The sequence below is a fragment of the Arvicanthis niloticus genome, chromosome 26 (genome assembly GCF_011762505.2).
Source record: "Arvicanthis niloticus isolate mArvNil1 chromosome 26, mArvNil1.pat.X, whole genome shotgun sequence".
Classification (NCBI taxonomy): domain Eukaryota; kingdom Metazoa; phylum Chordata; class Mammalia; order Rodentia; family Muridae; genus Arvicanthis; species Arvicanthis niloticus.
Window position 1 is genome coordinate 14,636,015 of NC_133434.1, and position 14,846 is coordinate 14,650,860.

The following is a 14,846-nucleotide window of genomic DNA, read 5'->3' on the forward strand; positions in this document are numbered from 1 at the left end:
GTGGCCCCTCTGCTGTCCCTTGTCATCGGAAATCCCTTACTCCCTGTTCCTCACCCATGAGGCACCCAACTTGGGCAGAGGACCTGCTGGTGTGTGGAGAAGCAGGGAGAAGAACCGGAGTCAGCCCCAGAGAATTGTCTTGCACGTTGAAAGAGAGGCAATGAATGGCATTTTAGGCTGCTCCAGCCTGCTTCCCTACCCGCGGGACTCAGAGCCATCAAAGTTAACCTAGTCTAACCGGGGATCAATGGCTGGCCTATAATGTCCCCTCTAGTGTTCTCTTACAAAAAGCAGCCTATTTGGGAAAAGAAAATAAATGAAAAGCACTTTTCTTGCTCTCGGGGTGCCGCTGAGCCTGTGACCCTCCTCCCTCCTTGGCTGCCCCTACCCACTCCTCACTCATTACCACTGCTCAATTAGCTACGGCTGGCTTAACCCCTTCCGCCTCAGCTTTGAGTAAGGGTGATTGCTTGTTACCTTCTCCACAGGCCCTGGTCTCAGCACGGTTCTCAGGAGCACAGAACGGGCCAAGTCCAGTGCCTGCCAACCTCCTCCGTACCCTCCCTCTGGCTGCCAAATCTGACTTTGATTAGCGTGTGGAGGGGAAGAAAGCAGGAAAATAGAATATTAAAATCTTAATTCAATTTAAAACACTGTCATTCACAGGCATGCCAAACAGTGAGATGACTAATTATTATGCAAATGAGGGAGATAGAAAAGTGATTAATAATTGCACAAATTAAAAATTATTGTAAACATCCTGTGACGAGCGATAAGTCCGATGGAGAGGCAAGGGCGGTGGGCCGGGGAGGCCATGGAGGAGCCAGCTCCTGCATCCGTTTTTCCTCATTAGGGGGATTTAATTAGCACCCAGTGATGGGCTTGTGCTGCCAGGGCTGGGGAGTATGTGGCCAGCACCCCAGCTGTCTGTTGGTTCTCATTTCCTCTCTAGTTCCTCCTCACTACCCTGGGGTCTTCACTAGAGTCAGCTGAGCAGGAAGAAGAAAGGTTGGCTACTATGAAAGGCAGACACTGTGCAAGCAAGCCTGCTGCTTTCCTCAAGCCTTAACCACCTACACTTGTTTCACCTGCTCTGGGTTGGGATCGAAAAGAGGCCCCTTGACATGATGGTGGAGATATCCTGGTCCAGCTAGCAAGTAGTTCTAGTGAAGGGACAGAGGGTGTCACAGTGTGTGTGTGTGTGTGTGTGTGTGTGTGTGTGTGTGTGTGTGTGTGTGTGTACACCTGTATACACACATGCCTGTGTGTCAGGCTGGAGGACAATCTTGGTGTCACCTCAGAAAACTTGTCTGACTCCTTTGAGACAGCATCTATCATTGGCCTGGAACTCACCAATTAAACTAGACAGACTGGCCAGCCAGCCCCAAGGTCCCTCTTTTCTTTGTCTCTTATATTGGCTTAGGAACAAGCGCCATACTCTAGCGGTTTTTACTGGATTCCGGGGATTGACCTCAGGTCCCCCTGCTTATAAAGCAAATTCTTTACAGACCGAGCCACTGCTTCAGTCCAGCTGACGTATTCTTATTAAAAATTTTCCTTACCAGCCATAGCTTCCTCCTACGGGGGTCTGGCAGATGGGGCTGGGACTGGGTGAATGGTTGCTATCTTTTCTGTTCTCTATAAATCCTGGGCTTTAAGAGAATGGCTCTTGATGTCCAGAGAGGCCACAGGAAAAGTTATGGAGTCCAAGGCTAGGTCTGGAGGGAGCAGTGTGGGGCAGTAAGCTGTTTAATTGCAGCTGCTAGCCAGTTTTCCTTCTCTAGAGCATAGGACTGGCTATGGCTTCCTCTTGCCCCCTGCTGGCTGGACTCGTCTTGGGTTCTCAGTTCATCCTTGGCTTCTGCCTAGTGTCTTCCTGGGGTTTTCTGAGACAACCAAGGGTGGTGAGATGTGGTATATAAGTCTCTGTGTGACCTTGGCTGAGTTGCCTCACCTCTCTGGGTCTGTTTGTTTTTTTACAAGAGTTGGGCTGGGGATAGCCCTAGTGGTTTGCCTAGCCCGTGTAAGGCAAGAGTTTGAACGGAAGTGCCACAGGTAAATACATAAGATGGGGAAGCGTCTACAATTCCACGGGACTTTCCCACCACTCCTCTTTCCTCATTTTCATCCATCGATTTGCTAGGCAAGACCTTGTTTCTCTGTATGGAGTGCCAGAGGTGCAATCAGTGTACATGGTGTCCAGGACCTTGAGAGCACCGGGAAAGAGATGAAGGAAGGGCAGGATCGAAGGCCCTGGGATGAGAGAATAAAAGAAGTTCAGAGATGGTTAGGGGCCGGGGGAAGGCTACACTGGGGAGTGGAGGAGCTGATCGATGCTTTATTCTGGGAGATTTTGGTCCTATGTTGAGGACCTGGGCAGAAAAGAAAGGACTTGATGTTGAAGGAAGGCATGATTAGAATTGGCGTAGAAAGGTCACATCAACCTCATTGTGAAGACAGATAAAGTTGGAGGTGGGGTCCCCATTGGTCCCCACCTGGAGGCTGTCATAACCATCTGCAAGAAAGACATGAGCCATGACCACGGAGGAAGAGATGGTAGGAGAAAAGGTGGGATCTCAGCGATGTGTGTGTGTGAGGGTGTGTGTGTGTGTGTGTGAGGGTGTATGTGTGTGTGTGTGTGTGTGTGTGTGGGTGTAAGGTGACACTGGACTTCCACCCAGAACGTGGCATTCTGGGGGAAAGGAGAGGTAGCCGGCCATCTTGTGACACCTGGTCTCTTCCCCTCAGAAGTGGTAGGTGCTGGGTTAGAAGGGCAGCTAAAGGTAGGGTCTTGCCTTCCACACCCTCTCTGCTCCAACTCCTCAGGGAGGGGCCAAGGGAGGTGAAGGGAGAAAAGTTGTAAACCCTGATCTCTTGGGGGCAGTGAACTTGGGACTGGACATTCACAAGCTGATGCAGGTTAGCTGTGGAATAATGCCACAGAGAAGATAAGAATCCACAGACAAGGTGGTGTGGGGCCTGGGATCTGTCCCTCCCTCTGTGTACATTCAAACCCAAAATACATTTCTCTCTCACTGTCTCTCAACCTCTCTGTCGTGTCTGCGGACTTGTGGGCAGCTTGCTCCATGGGGCAGGCTTAGTGCCAAATATCACCCTTGAGGTGTGTGTATGGTGTTGGCGGGTGGAGAAAAGCTGAGCGAGAAGACCTGGTTGAGGCAAAGCCTTGTGAGAAGACAGAGTCTTGTTCCCTCCAAACGTCAGGGATGGGAGCGGGAAGGGAAGCCAAAATAGCCAAGTGCCTGTTGTTCCTTCTCAATTCCAATGACACCTCAGGTAATCAACTGCTAATATCCTTGTTAACTGAGTGTCTTATGGTTTTACTGCTGTGGACAGACACCATGACCAAGGCAAGTCTTATAAGGACAACGTTTAATTGGGGCTGGCTTACAGGTTCGGAGGTTCAGTCCATTATCATCAAGGTGAGAACATGGCGGCTTCCAGCCAGGCAGGGTGCAGGAGGAGCTGAGAGTTCTGCATCTTCATGTAAGACTCTAGCAGAATACTGACTCCCAGGCAGCTAGGATGAGGGTCTTAAAGTGACACACCTACTCCAACAAGGCCACACTGCCACACCTCCAAATAGTTCCACTCCCTGGGCCAAGCTTATTCAAACCATGACACTGAGAATGGGTCTTCTCTGGCCACCCGAGGAAAACTGGAGCACAAGGGCCAGAAGCTTGGAGGAAGGCTCTATGGCGCTATGGTTCTGGCAGAGCTATCTGTCGTGTGCTTGGCTTGAGCTGGAGGGGAGAACTTGCTTGAGCTTCAGATGAGGGCACATGAAAGACTGATGGCCAAAGAGGTTGAGAGACACCTGGGTCCTTTTTAGCTACTTCAGCTTTGGGGAACAATGGAGAGTTTTATGTTATCTAGCCTAGGGTCTTATCCTGCTGGGACTGGCCACTGGTGTTAGTTCCTGATAACCTTAGTCCTGTTGAGGGTCCCATTCTCATCCCTATGCTTTCTCCGGCGCAGGGATGTGAGGTAGATTTAGTGAAGGAATCAACTTCTGAATGATTGAAGTATTAAGAGTCAAGGATCTGTAACAGGTGTTTTCAACTTAAAAGATTTATTCACTTAGTCATCTGGTAAACTTTTGAAGTGTAGCCCAGGATTTAATGATGCAGAGACACAGAAGATACAGTCTCAGCCCTGCAGGGGTGAGTCCCTTATGGTCAGAGTCAATCAAGGAAACTCGTAATCACTGCGTATGTTATGCAGAAAAGAGGTAAGAAAACAGTTAGCTTTGTAGGGGATGGAGGAGTGGGGAGGGTGTGCGTTACAGAAGGCTCTCCAGGGGAAGGGGGCATCTAAATATCTAAGTCTGAAGGCAGGTGAGAAGGGGCAGGAGGGCCGCCATAGCTGAAGGAGGAGCAGAGACATGGGAGGCCACTCATGCTGGGGAATGGAGGTAGTCGGTTGTGGCTACAACCCAGGGCAAATGTGGGGTGCAGAGGTCGTTCCAGAAAGGGAAGCAGAGGCAGGTCGTGAAAGTTTGCTAGGATTCCTTCTGAGAGCTGATGTTCTTTGTCCATGTAACTCAGCTGGTTAGGTGTTTGTTCTGTTTCTTCCCAACTTGACACAAGCCAGGGTCATCCGGGAAGAGAGAACCTCGATGGAGAAGATGCCTGCACCGGATTGCCCGTGTGCGAGGCTGTGTGTGTGTGGGGAGTGGAGGGACGTTTTCTTGATTAGTGATGGACATGATGTGAGGGGGCCCAGCCCATGGGGGCAGCACCACTCCTTGTCAGGTGGTCTTGGGGTGTACACGGAAGCAAACAGAGCAGGCCATGGAGAGCAAGCCACAGTCTCTGCTTCAGTTCCTGCCTCCATGGGCCTGCTTTGAGCTCCTGCCCTTATGTCCCTGAATGATGGACTGTGAAATAAAAGTTCAAGCCCAAGGCCCCCTTTCCCCCAAACTGGTTTTTGTCCGTGTTTATCACAGCAACAGGAAAACAAACTAGCATGGAATTGGGGTTGGGGGACAGAGGTTCCCAGAAGGCTTAGCAAGGAGCTGCCCCAAGTTTCTCCACTTTCCTCCCTCAGTTTTATAGATAAACAGTAGTTGTTGAGGGAGGCGCATGGGAGCTGGAGCTCCAGCTGTCCTGGTTTGGTTTTGGTTTCCCTACAGTGTCCTACAGTGCTTAGAGACCATTCTGGAAACAAGGCTTCTGTTCTCAGAGCTGTAGAGAAGGCTGACCCTTTTGGGGGAAGCCACAGCTCAGAGAGATGCTCTAGGGGGACTCTCCTGCTCTCTGAGGTGCCCACCTCCCTTCCCACACCAAAGTGTGGGTGAGACCTGAGCAGAGGGGATGTGTGGCAATCGTAGGCTCACCATCCCTGGTAAGAAGTCGTCCAGGAAAACCCATTCTACGATAGGACCAAAGCTGCCCCCGGCAACCTCTCCTAGCAACAAGCATCGTCCCTAGCAGCGGTGGTGGGCAGCACCTCTAGCTTCAGACTTCGGCTTGAACAGTGCTAGATCCTATTCTTTGAACCAAGACAAACAGCCAAGCTCTGTCTCCTAATGAAACTGTTGGATGTTAATTAATTATGCAGCTGTCTCATTTGCATGTACAGACTGTAGCTTCCTGGCTTCCCCCAGCCCCCTTCTTCTGCCAGGAGCCATGTTTGCACCTTGGGAAAAACAGATACTTGGTACCATAGGTATGTGCCTGCCGACTGGCAGCTCTCTCTCTCTCTCTCTCTCTCTCTCTCTCTCTCTCTCTCTCTCTCTCTCCACCATTTGCCCCCATGGGGAGGCGGATTTGAAAGGGAGCTGATGAAGTCACAAGGTGAAGCACACATTGCAAGCCCTTGAACCAACCCAAGAAGCTAAGGCCCTTGAGTTTTATCTTATTCTCTTGACTGACCAATTAATTGTTAAACACAGGGGTTAACTGGGTTTCAGTGGTTTCTCCTATATAATGGGAAGAACCTTAGTACTTCAGAGGACTATGTCTTGTCTATCTTTCTGTTTCCCATGTTGGGAACACAGAAACTATAAAGGGGGTTGGGTTGAATGACTGGCTGAATCAAAAGTACTGAATCAAAAGTACTCTTTGGGACCCTTTAAGATGTTAACAGGATTGATTCCATGGGAGCTCACTTTTCCTAGTTCCCCATTTCTGCCTGGTAGGGCTACAGGCCCACTGACCTCTCTCACTGGTCATAGCTTGAAAACATCTATTGCGTGTAGTGTCCAGAGGTCATCGTAGATACCTGCAAAGCCCTTGATGGCCCCAGGTTCAGACTTTGTTTAAGAGGAGACAGGCTGGAAAGAGGACTGGTTCTGGTATCATGCCAAGCCCTGGGAAAAGGAACCCAAAGTCTGTGGTGCTGAGGTGACATCTGTGGTAAAGGTCATGTGATGAAAGCAAGATGAAAGCTTGGTGCAGATTGTGTCAACCTGGATCAGACTTCGGGGAGTCTACTAACAGGCAGTTATCACCAATGTACTTAAGCACAATATAATTCAGAAAAAGGTTTTCCTGGTGTAATATAGTCTCCATTGCACAAGGCAGCATAATTACATTGAAACTCAGCTCAGGGTAAGTATCATTTTTCCCAAGAAGATGGGTTCTAGAGATAGGCTGCCTTGCTAGCTTGAGGGCCTAAGGGTCTAGTCTGGTCTCAGTCATACAGATAGCATAGAGGTCATTTAGGTTATTAGCCACCTCTGGGCCTGGTTGGGGCTGCCTCTGGCTATGAGGGTCATTTAGGTTACAAGCCACCTCTGGTTCTGCGTAGGAGCGCAATGTGGCTGGTCCAACAGAAAACAGACCACCAGGCTGTCAATCATTTCCAGGTCTCAGCTTTGTAGATGGAAGAACGAATGGGTTTTTCATCTTTCCTATTGAAAGGACAATTCAGCTTAACATTCCTGGCTTCTCTGGAGATCTGTCATCTCAAGGACCTTAATGCTGTACTCCCCATGTGAGGCCTCGGGTTCCAGACAGGAGGGAGGAATACGGGGAGTCTGGAGCTTCCCTCACCACCTGAGCCCTCAGAGAGATGGGTGTCGTAACTGCCACCCTGAGATTGAAGAGGTGGGGGCTGGCTTCTGGGAATATAAGGAACAGAAGGGTGGGTGAAGTGAGACTTGCTTCTGATCTGCCTCTAGATGTCTAGCTAGTTTGGGGATAAATCATGTTTGTGTTCTCTCTCTCTCTCTTTCTCTCTTTCTTCTTCTTCTCCTTCTCCTCCTCCTTCTTCTTTTTTCTCTCTCTCTCTCTCTCTCTCTCTCTCTCTCTCTCTTTCTTCTTCTTCTCCTCCTCCTCCTCCTTCTTCTTTTCTCTCTCTCTCTCTCTCTCTCTCTCTCTTTCTTCTTCTCCTCCTCCTCCTCCTCTTCTTCCTCCTCCTCCTTCTTCTTGTCTCTCTCTCTCTCTCTCTCTCTCTCTCTCTCTCTCTCTCTCTCTCTTCTCCCTCTCTCCCCAGGGTTCTCTGTATAGCCCTAGTTGTTTTGGAACTCACTTTATAGACCAGGCTGACCTTGAACTCAGAGACCCACCTGCCTCTGCTTCCCAAGTACACTGTTAAAAAAAAACATGTTTCACCACTGCCCGACTTTCTTTTATTTTTTCTCTTTCCCTCCCTCCTTCCCTTTCTTTGTTCTTTTTCCTTTACATTTAAAATTTTTACTCTCTGGCGCCTAGGTTGACCTCAAACCTACATTAATCCTCCTGCCTCCTGCCTCAGCCATCCAAGGATCGGGAGTTAGTCATCGTTCCTGGCTTACCTCAGTTTCTTGTTCTGTGAAATGGGATAAGCCACCACCTGTCCCTTCCCCTGCCTGTTGGCCTATATCCATCTATATTTCCACCCACCCTATTGGTTGAATGTCACCTCTGTGCCCTGTGTGACCCGCTGAGCATACACGACAGTGCCTTCCTTAGTGTCAGAGTCGTGCCAAGGAGGAGAGTTGTTAAACGATGGTTATGACAGACTGTCGAGGGCTACACTCATGGCACCCCATGTGACAGGCAAAAGCTCCGGCTAGTCAGAGACTTCTGTTATCCCAGATGCTCAGCTAGATGGGAGCTAGAGAGATCTCCAGTTTGTTGAATTTATAACTCAATACTGAGCGCAACACCTCTGCCCCATCCCTATTGTCACCCTCAGCCTGCTCGCGCCCTCTGCCGCCTGCCTGTGGCAGCTGCGCCTTCCCTGCTGGAGGGAAAGGAAGCTGCAGAGCTGTCTGGTGGAGGGGTAGGGTTGGGGGCAGCTGAGCTGATTGCTGTTAATTGGTAGCATGGAACCTTAGCCCAGCTGAGGAGGCATGGAGGAGGGGGGCATTATGTGGGTAGGTGGGTGCTCTTGGTAAGGGGGTCTTAGGCCCAAGGTGCTCCCTCTGTTGTTCCCAGATAATATCAGAGTAGAGGAGGAAGAGGCAGATGGCTCGGATGGGAAGGCCTGGCAGCTGTGTATTTTCTAGATCCAGGGAGGCCGCTTCCTGTCTTCAGTGTCCTCCTCTCCAGGCTTCTCCATGTAGGAGATCCCCCGCCCCCACCTTCATCCCACATGCCATGGATCTTCTCAGATTTGGGTGGCCATCTCCACTACCAGTCTGCCAATGCTTGTCTGGAAGTAGCCCCCTTCCTAAATGCTCATAGCGCTGTCAGGCAACCCCTAGGTCCAGGCTCCCCCTGGCCTGGCATGCACCGGTATGATCTTCATGTTTCTCTTAGGACAAATGACTAATTCTCTTTTGTATCATACCTACTGGTCTCTCAGGCACCCTTAGGGAGAATCCCCAGCTAAGTCCCTTCTGTATCTACTGCATCTCAAACAGTGCCTGGGACTTCCAGGTGCTGCGTATTTACTAAAACACACAGGGATACATGTCTTTGGGACTTTGAAAGAACATAGAGGTTCAGTCCCATTCCACAGATGAAGAAATGGAGGCTCTGGCAGGCTAATGCTTTTCTCAAAACTAGACAGATAGGTTGGAGAGCTAGCTCGGTGGTTGAGTCCTTGTTGTTTTCTAGAGGACCCGAATTTTATTTCTAGATCCCAGGTCTAGCTTACATGTCTAGCACCCACATCTGGCAGCCACATTGTGTGGCTCACAACTACTGTAATTCCAAGGGGGCTCTGACACCCTCTTCTGGCTCCAGTGGGTACCTGCATGCATGTCTGCATACACATATACACATATGCATACACACACACACACACACACACACACACACACACACACACACGTGTATATAAACAAAATCCCCAACCAAAAAAGCCAGTGATAAGTAGATAGACTTCAAACTCAGGTCTGCCTCACTCAAATCTTTTATTCTACCAGATGAAGTAGTTATTTGGGGGAATTTTTTGTGGACAACATAGTCAAGGAACTAAATAATACCGAGTGATAGAAATGACTAAGCTGGGCGATGGTGGTGTACAACTTTAATCCCAGCACTCAGGAGGCAATGGCAGGTAGATCTCTGTGAGCTCAAAGCCAGCCTGGTCTAGAGTTTCAGGATAGCCAGGGCTACACAGAGAAAGGCTGTCTCAAAAAGGAAACAAACAAACAAACAAACACCAAAAAAGGCAGGACTTCAGTGCAGTCTAGTTGTTGTTTCTGAACTCTTTCTATCTGCTGTGTACCACTGTGTCGAACCAGGGACATACTTGGTTTCTACATGTTGGAAAAGGAAAGCGGGCTGGCGAGGCAGTTTGGCAGGTAAAGCCACTTCCTTGCAGTCCTGACAACCTGAGTTTGATCCAGGATCCCACAAGGGGACAGAAGAGAAGTAACTCCCGGTTTTCTTTGTCTCCAACTTTGCATGAAGGAACCCATCTTTTGTACATAAAAAGACATATGAGTAAGCACACACACACACACACACACACACACACACACACACACGGAGACAATTTTGGAATTGAGAACATCTTCAAAAAGTAGAGTGTATTTATCGTTATGAAACTAAATCACCAGGGTCCTGGAGATGGCTCAGTAGGTCCTGGAGATGGCTCAGTAGGTCCTTGCTGCCAAACATGGTGGTTCTTGCCTCCAAAGCCTGACAACTTAAGTTCCACCCCTCCTGGTAGAAGGAGAGAACTCACTCTTGTAAGTTGTCCTCTGATCTTGATGCCTGTGCTGTGGTATACACACACAAATAATAACATGTAACATTATTATTATTATTATTATTATTATTATTATTATTATGAAAAAACCCAAACTCTTAGCTCTCCAGTTTTTTCACAGGTGGAAACTTGTCTCAGGGCTTGTGTCTGACTGCAGCCTTCTGCTTGGGAGCCATAGATTCACCCAAGCGTTTCTAGCAGACTGGATTGAAGGGGAAGGACTCAAGGGCACGTTATGGTGCTCTGCCTCTAGTGGCAAACCTGACTTTAAAATGAGGTTGTCTTGTCCAAGTGACTGCTGTATAGGACTCACGTTTGAGAAAGATCTAAGGTTCCCCCAGGCCCAGCACGTTCTGGAAAGTGTTTGGCTCTTTTTCTTCTCAGTCCTCCCAGAAGAGCCAGGGTGCTCGGGCGAGCGCCCCCTGGAGCATGGGCGTGTAGGTGCATGAGCAGAGAGTCAGCAGCAGGTTCCCAGGCTTGGCCTGGTGTGAGCCACGGGGGCCTTATCTTGACATTAATGGTTTTCTAAATTGGTGGCAGTGGAGCAAAAAACCCAATTTGCGCCTGGAGCACGCATGATTACTATTGTAATAACCTCAGCTAATAAGAATATGATGTGGGGCTAGGCTGCGAGAGAAAACACATTTCTCATTAGCTCTTGATTAATTACTCTACATAATTCTTCGTTGTGGTGGCCAAGGGGGTGGGTGTCGCCATCCCTTAGCCTCCCTTTAACCCCAGCATCTAGGGGGTGTGGGGTTCTCAGTGGTTGCTGGTAGCCACCAGGAGGGGCATTTTTTACTCTCCATTCTTTCTCTCCTTCCCTCCCTTCTCTGCCTTTTCTCATTTCTCCTCTCCAGCACTTGGTCTCCTGTTTCTCTTTCAATCCGCCCGCCACCTCCGCCTTGCCCTCTTTCTCTTTCCCACCCTCCTTTTTTTTGAGGGCTCCTGCGTCTTCGAACTCACTATACATGTGGCCAAGGATGCTCTTGAACTCCTGATCCTCCTCCCTCCTCTTTAAGTGCTGGGATCGCATGTGTGTATCATCGTGACTGGTTTTATTTGGTGCAAGCATCTACTGACCCGATCTACACCCGGGGCTCGCCATCTGCCTCCCCTCAGCCTTTCCCTTATCCTCACCGGAGTCTGAGTGGGCATCGGGGAGAAGGATCATTTGCGCGTTCCCTCTGCTAAAAGGGGCCTGCGGGAGCAAGCAGGAACTGTCTCCGGGGGCTCCTGGCACCATCCTTACGTGGTCACCCCGCTGTTCCACCACGACCCTTCCCTGCCACTTCTGACATTTCACGGGCCATTGTTTGAGGCCTAATTGCCTGCCAGTGCGATCCGCTCGCACCTCCCTCCAGCCATCTGGTCCGTGGCTCCTGCTGTTCGCCGCGACAGCTAGGCCGAGAACAAACAGCGAGCCCCGGGCGGTGCTGCAGCTCTTTGTGCGCGCGCCAAACTGCCGTAGCGTATTGTCTCCTCTGGGGACATCAGGCCTGTTACTAAGATGGGTCCGGTGGGCCGGGGGACACACAGAGTCAGCATAGCGAGGCTGGAACGGTCTGGGTAAACCCAAGGCCCTGAAGATGGGCGCCTGCGGATGCAGGAAAACCGGGAAGATCAGCACTCTGCCTGGTCACTTCCCTGTCCTTCTCCACACGGTCCCCGCAGCCCTCTCCCGCTCCCATCCTCTGACTCCTTCCTCGGCCTCCTACCCCTGCGGGCAAGAGGAACTCTCACTAGAGAGTCATGTAAAAATAGATGTATTTCTGGATACGCAGCGAGCCTGAAAAACGGCTGAGCCAGAGTCTGCTCCGTTGACAGAAGATCTATGTACCGAATTCCTCTTCAAAATCTATTTCTCCGGAGATTTATTTTTGCAGGGCTCTAGCGAGCCAGGGGAAGTTCACAGCACCAGGGCACTGCGCGGCCGCTACTTCCCGCCTGCGCCAGGGACCTCCTTCCTGGTGACTGTTTCCCAGCGTGAGCAGTGATCGAATTAGGAGGCTGCTGATAGGCCCGGGCAGGAGCTGAAAAGTCAGGGCTGAAATGCAAGAGAGATTTGAATGGCAAAAAGGTCATTCTCTTGCAGTACCCTGACGAGGTCGGAAGCCTGTGAGACACAGCACGACACCCATCCCTGCGGCTGGGAAAATAAGTGATGGCTATATTTATGTCTCCATCTAAATGCATGGATCAAAGCAGACACTTTAATCTATTCAACAACAGCCGGAGGATTAAAAAGTTGCAGGCAAATCACACTCTTAAATTGGTAATATATTTTTGCTTGTCACTTCACAAATCATTTTACAGAGTGACTCCAGGCCTGATGGGAGATCTGAGGACTTGAACTTAGCTCGTGAATCTGGAGAGACTCAGCCCTCTCCCAGGTGTGGCAAGAATCACCTCGTTTGCTTTAGTATCCTGGGCTCCAGCTGCAGTGGATTAACGTGGGTCATCGGGCTCAGGGTCACCCTGACAAATCTCTTTCTTTTTTTAAGACTTATTTTATTTTTAATTAATGTGTACTGTGTATTGGTGTGGGTTCGCAATATGCATGCAGTTGCCCAAGGCGACCAGAAGAGGGCATCCAATCCCTTGAGGCTGGAGTTACAGGCATTTTTTTTTTTTTCTTCCAGCTGACCCATGTGGCTGTGGGGGAATTGAACTCATGTCCTCTGGAAGAGCAGCAACCATTCAGCAACTAAGCAGTCTTTTTGCCCTTAGACAAATGCGCCTCAGTTCACCCACATTATGACATAGAAGCTGGGAGACACCACTGTTGTCCTCCTGTCCTGTTGTCAGGAGACAGACAGGTGGCTTGCCCAGGCCACAGAGTGTGGGAGTGGATGCAAAGCCACATGTTTGGATTCTAAGAGCAATGGCGCTGGTTCCTGCCTTTCTGCTGGAACAGCTGGAAGAGAGAGAGAGAGAGAGAGAGAGAGAGAGAGAGAGAGAGAGAGAGAGAGAACATCCTTCTCTTCTTGGGAGCCCAGGCAGGGTAGCAGAGATGAGCAAAGTCCCTTTAGTCCTTTTGTCACTGGTCCCTTTGCTCTCCAGTCTGTCAAATGGGGCTACTGAGTAGCCACCACCTGGGGTGAGCCATGAGTTGGCGATGGAGCTACTTAGCAGACTCCTTGGCCTTGCTAAGAACTCAAATTTGCACTGAACTCTGAAACTCAAGATGGAGGGAGAGGAACTCACAGCAGGTCTTCAGGAGGGTGCGGGGAGGAGCTTAACCATTCTGTTAGAAACAAAGTTGCCTCCTTAAACAGATTGGCTTATGAAAAGAGCTGACCTATTCGTTTCTCCTGTGCTCTGTCGCCGGATTAGTTACTTTGTGGCTGCTACAAAAATACCGACCAGAAGGAACTTAGGAAAGGAAGGGTGTAAAGTTTTGGATCAGGGTGCTGGGGGGGGGCGGGGGGACACGGGACACAGTTCATCATGGCAGGGAAAGCCGTACCAGCAGGGGCAGAAGCCAATGGTCACGTTATGTTTCCAGTTAAGAAGCAGAAAGAGATAGAAGCTTGTGCTCCCTCACGTTCTCTCTCATTTTTATTCAACCCCAGAACGCAGACCACAGAAGGACCCCAGCCCACAGAACGAGCAGTGTTACCCACACTTAGGCTGGGTCTTCCAACTCCCTTTATGTAATGTAGATAATCCCTCACTGATGTGACCAGAGATTTGTTTCCATGGTGACTCTAGATTAGCACAGTCTCTGAGGACAAGATGCCTGCAGGCAGGAAGTGTCCCTTTCTATACCTCTAAGATGGCCACCAGATAACTGTGAACTTTTATAATGTCGTCCCTCACTAAATGACATGCTCCAGTGTCCTGATAGTTGACAACTATGCTATGATGACAACTAGAAAGAACCATCAAAGGAGCCAGAAGAGGTGGCCCCAGGATTCCTGGGGAACCTCTATCCACTCCCAGAGAAGATGCACAATTCCATTCATCACCAGCCCTTCTTTCTTATACCCTGTAGCTATGACTTCTGGAACCCAGCATCTAGAGAGGTTGATTTGAGAGCATATTGCCTGCTTCTCCTGCTCTTGGCCAAGAGTCTCCTTTGATCTCATGCTTGGTCTTATAGTTGGTTCTGAGAGGTGAAAAGGACCCACTTGGAAACTGGTGACATTTGACTTGCTCTAGGTAGTTCCAATAGGGACAACTGGATCTTTGCATTTCTTGGTTTATATATAGATATGTTTATTAGTGTGTGTGTTGTGTTTGCAGTATATGCACACATGTGTATGTGTGTTCATGCACAGGTGTACACACACAGGTCAAAGGTGGGTGCCCAGTATCTTCTATCGCTCTGTCTTATTCCTGTGAGGTAGGGTTTCTCCTTCAATCCAGAGCTCGTAATTTTCAGTTAGTCCAGCAGTCAGCAAGCCCCAGTGATTCTCCTGTGTCTGCCCCACCACCCTCACAGTTTGGGATGACAGGCACGCAGGAGAGCAAGCCTGGCTTGTTATGGGTGGGTGGGGGATGAGTTCTAAACTCAGGTCCTCATGTTTGTGTAACAAGCTCTCTTAGCTGCTGAACCTTCTCCAGCTTTCGATTGGATCTGTAAGGAGGCAGAGAGGTTTCAGGTAATGAGAGCAAAAAGGGCACAGTAAACTCACCCGATCGTGTTTAGAGTTGTTTCATGGTCCCTTCTAAGCAGGAGAATCTACAGTTCCAAGAGTGGTAGAGTCAACTCACTATTCCCTGTGTGTGTG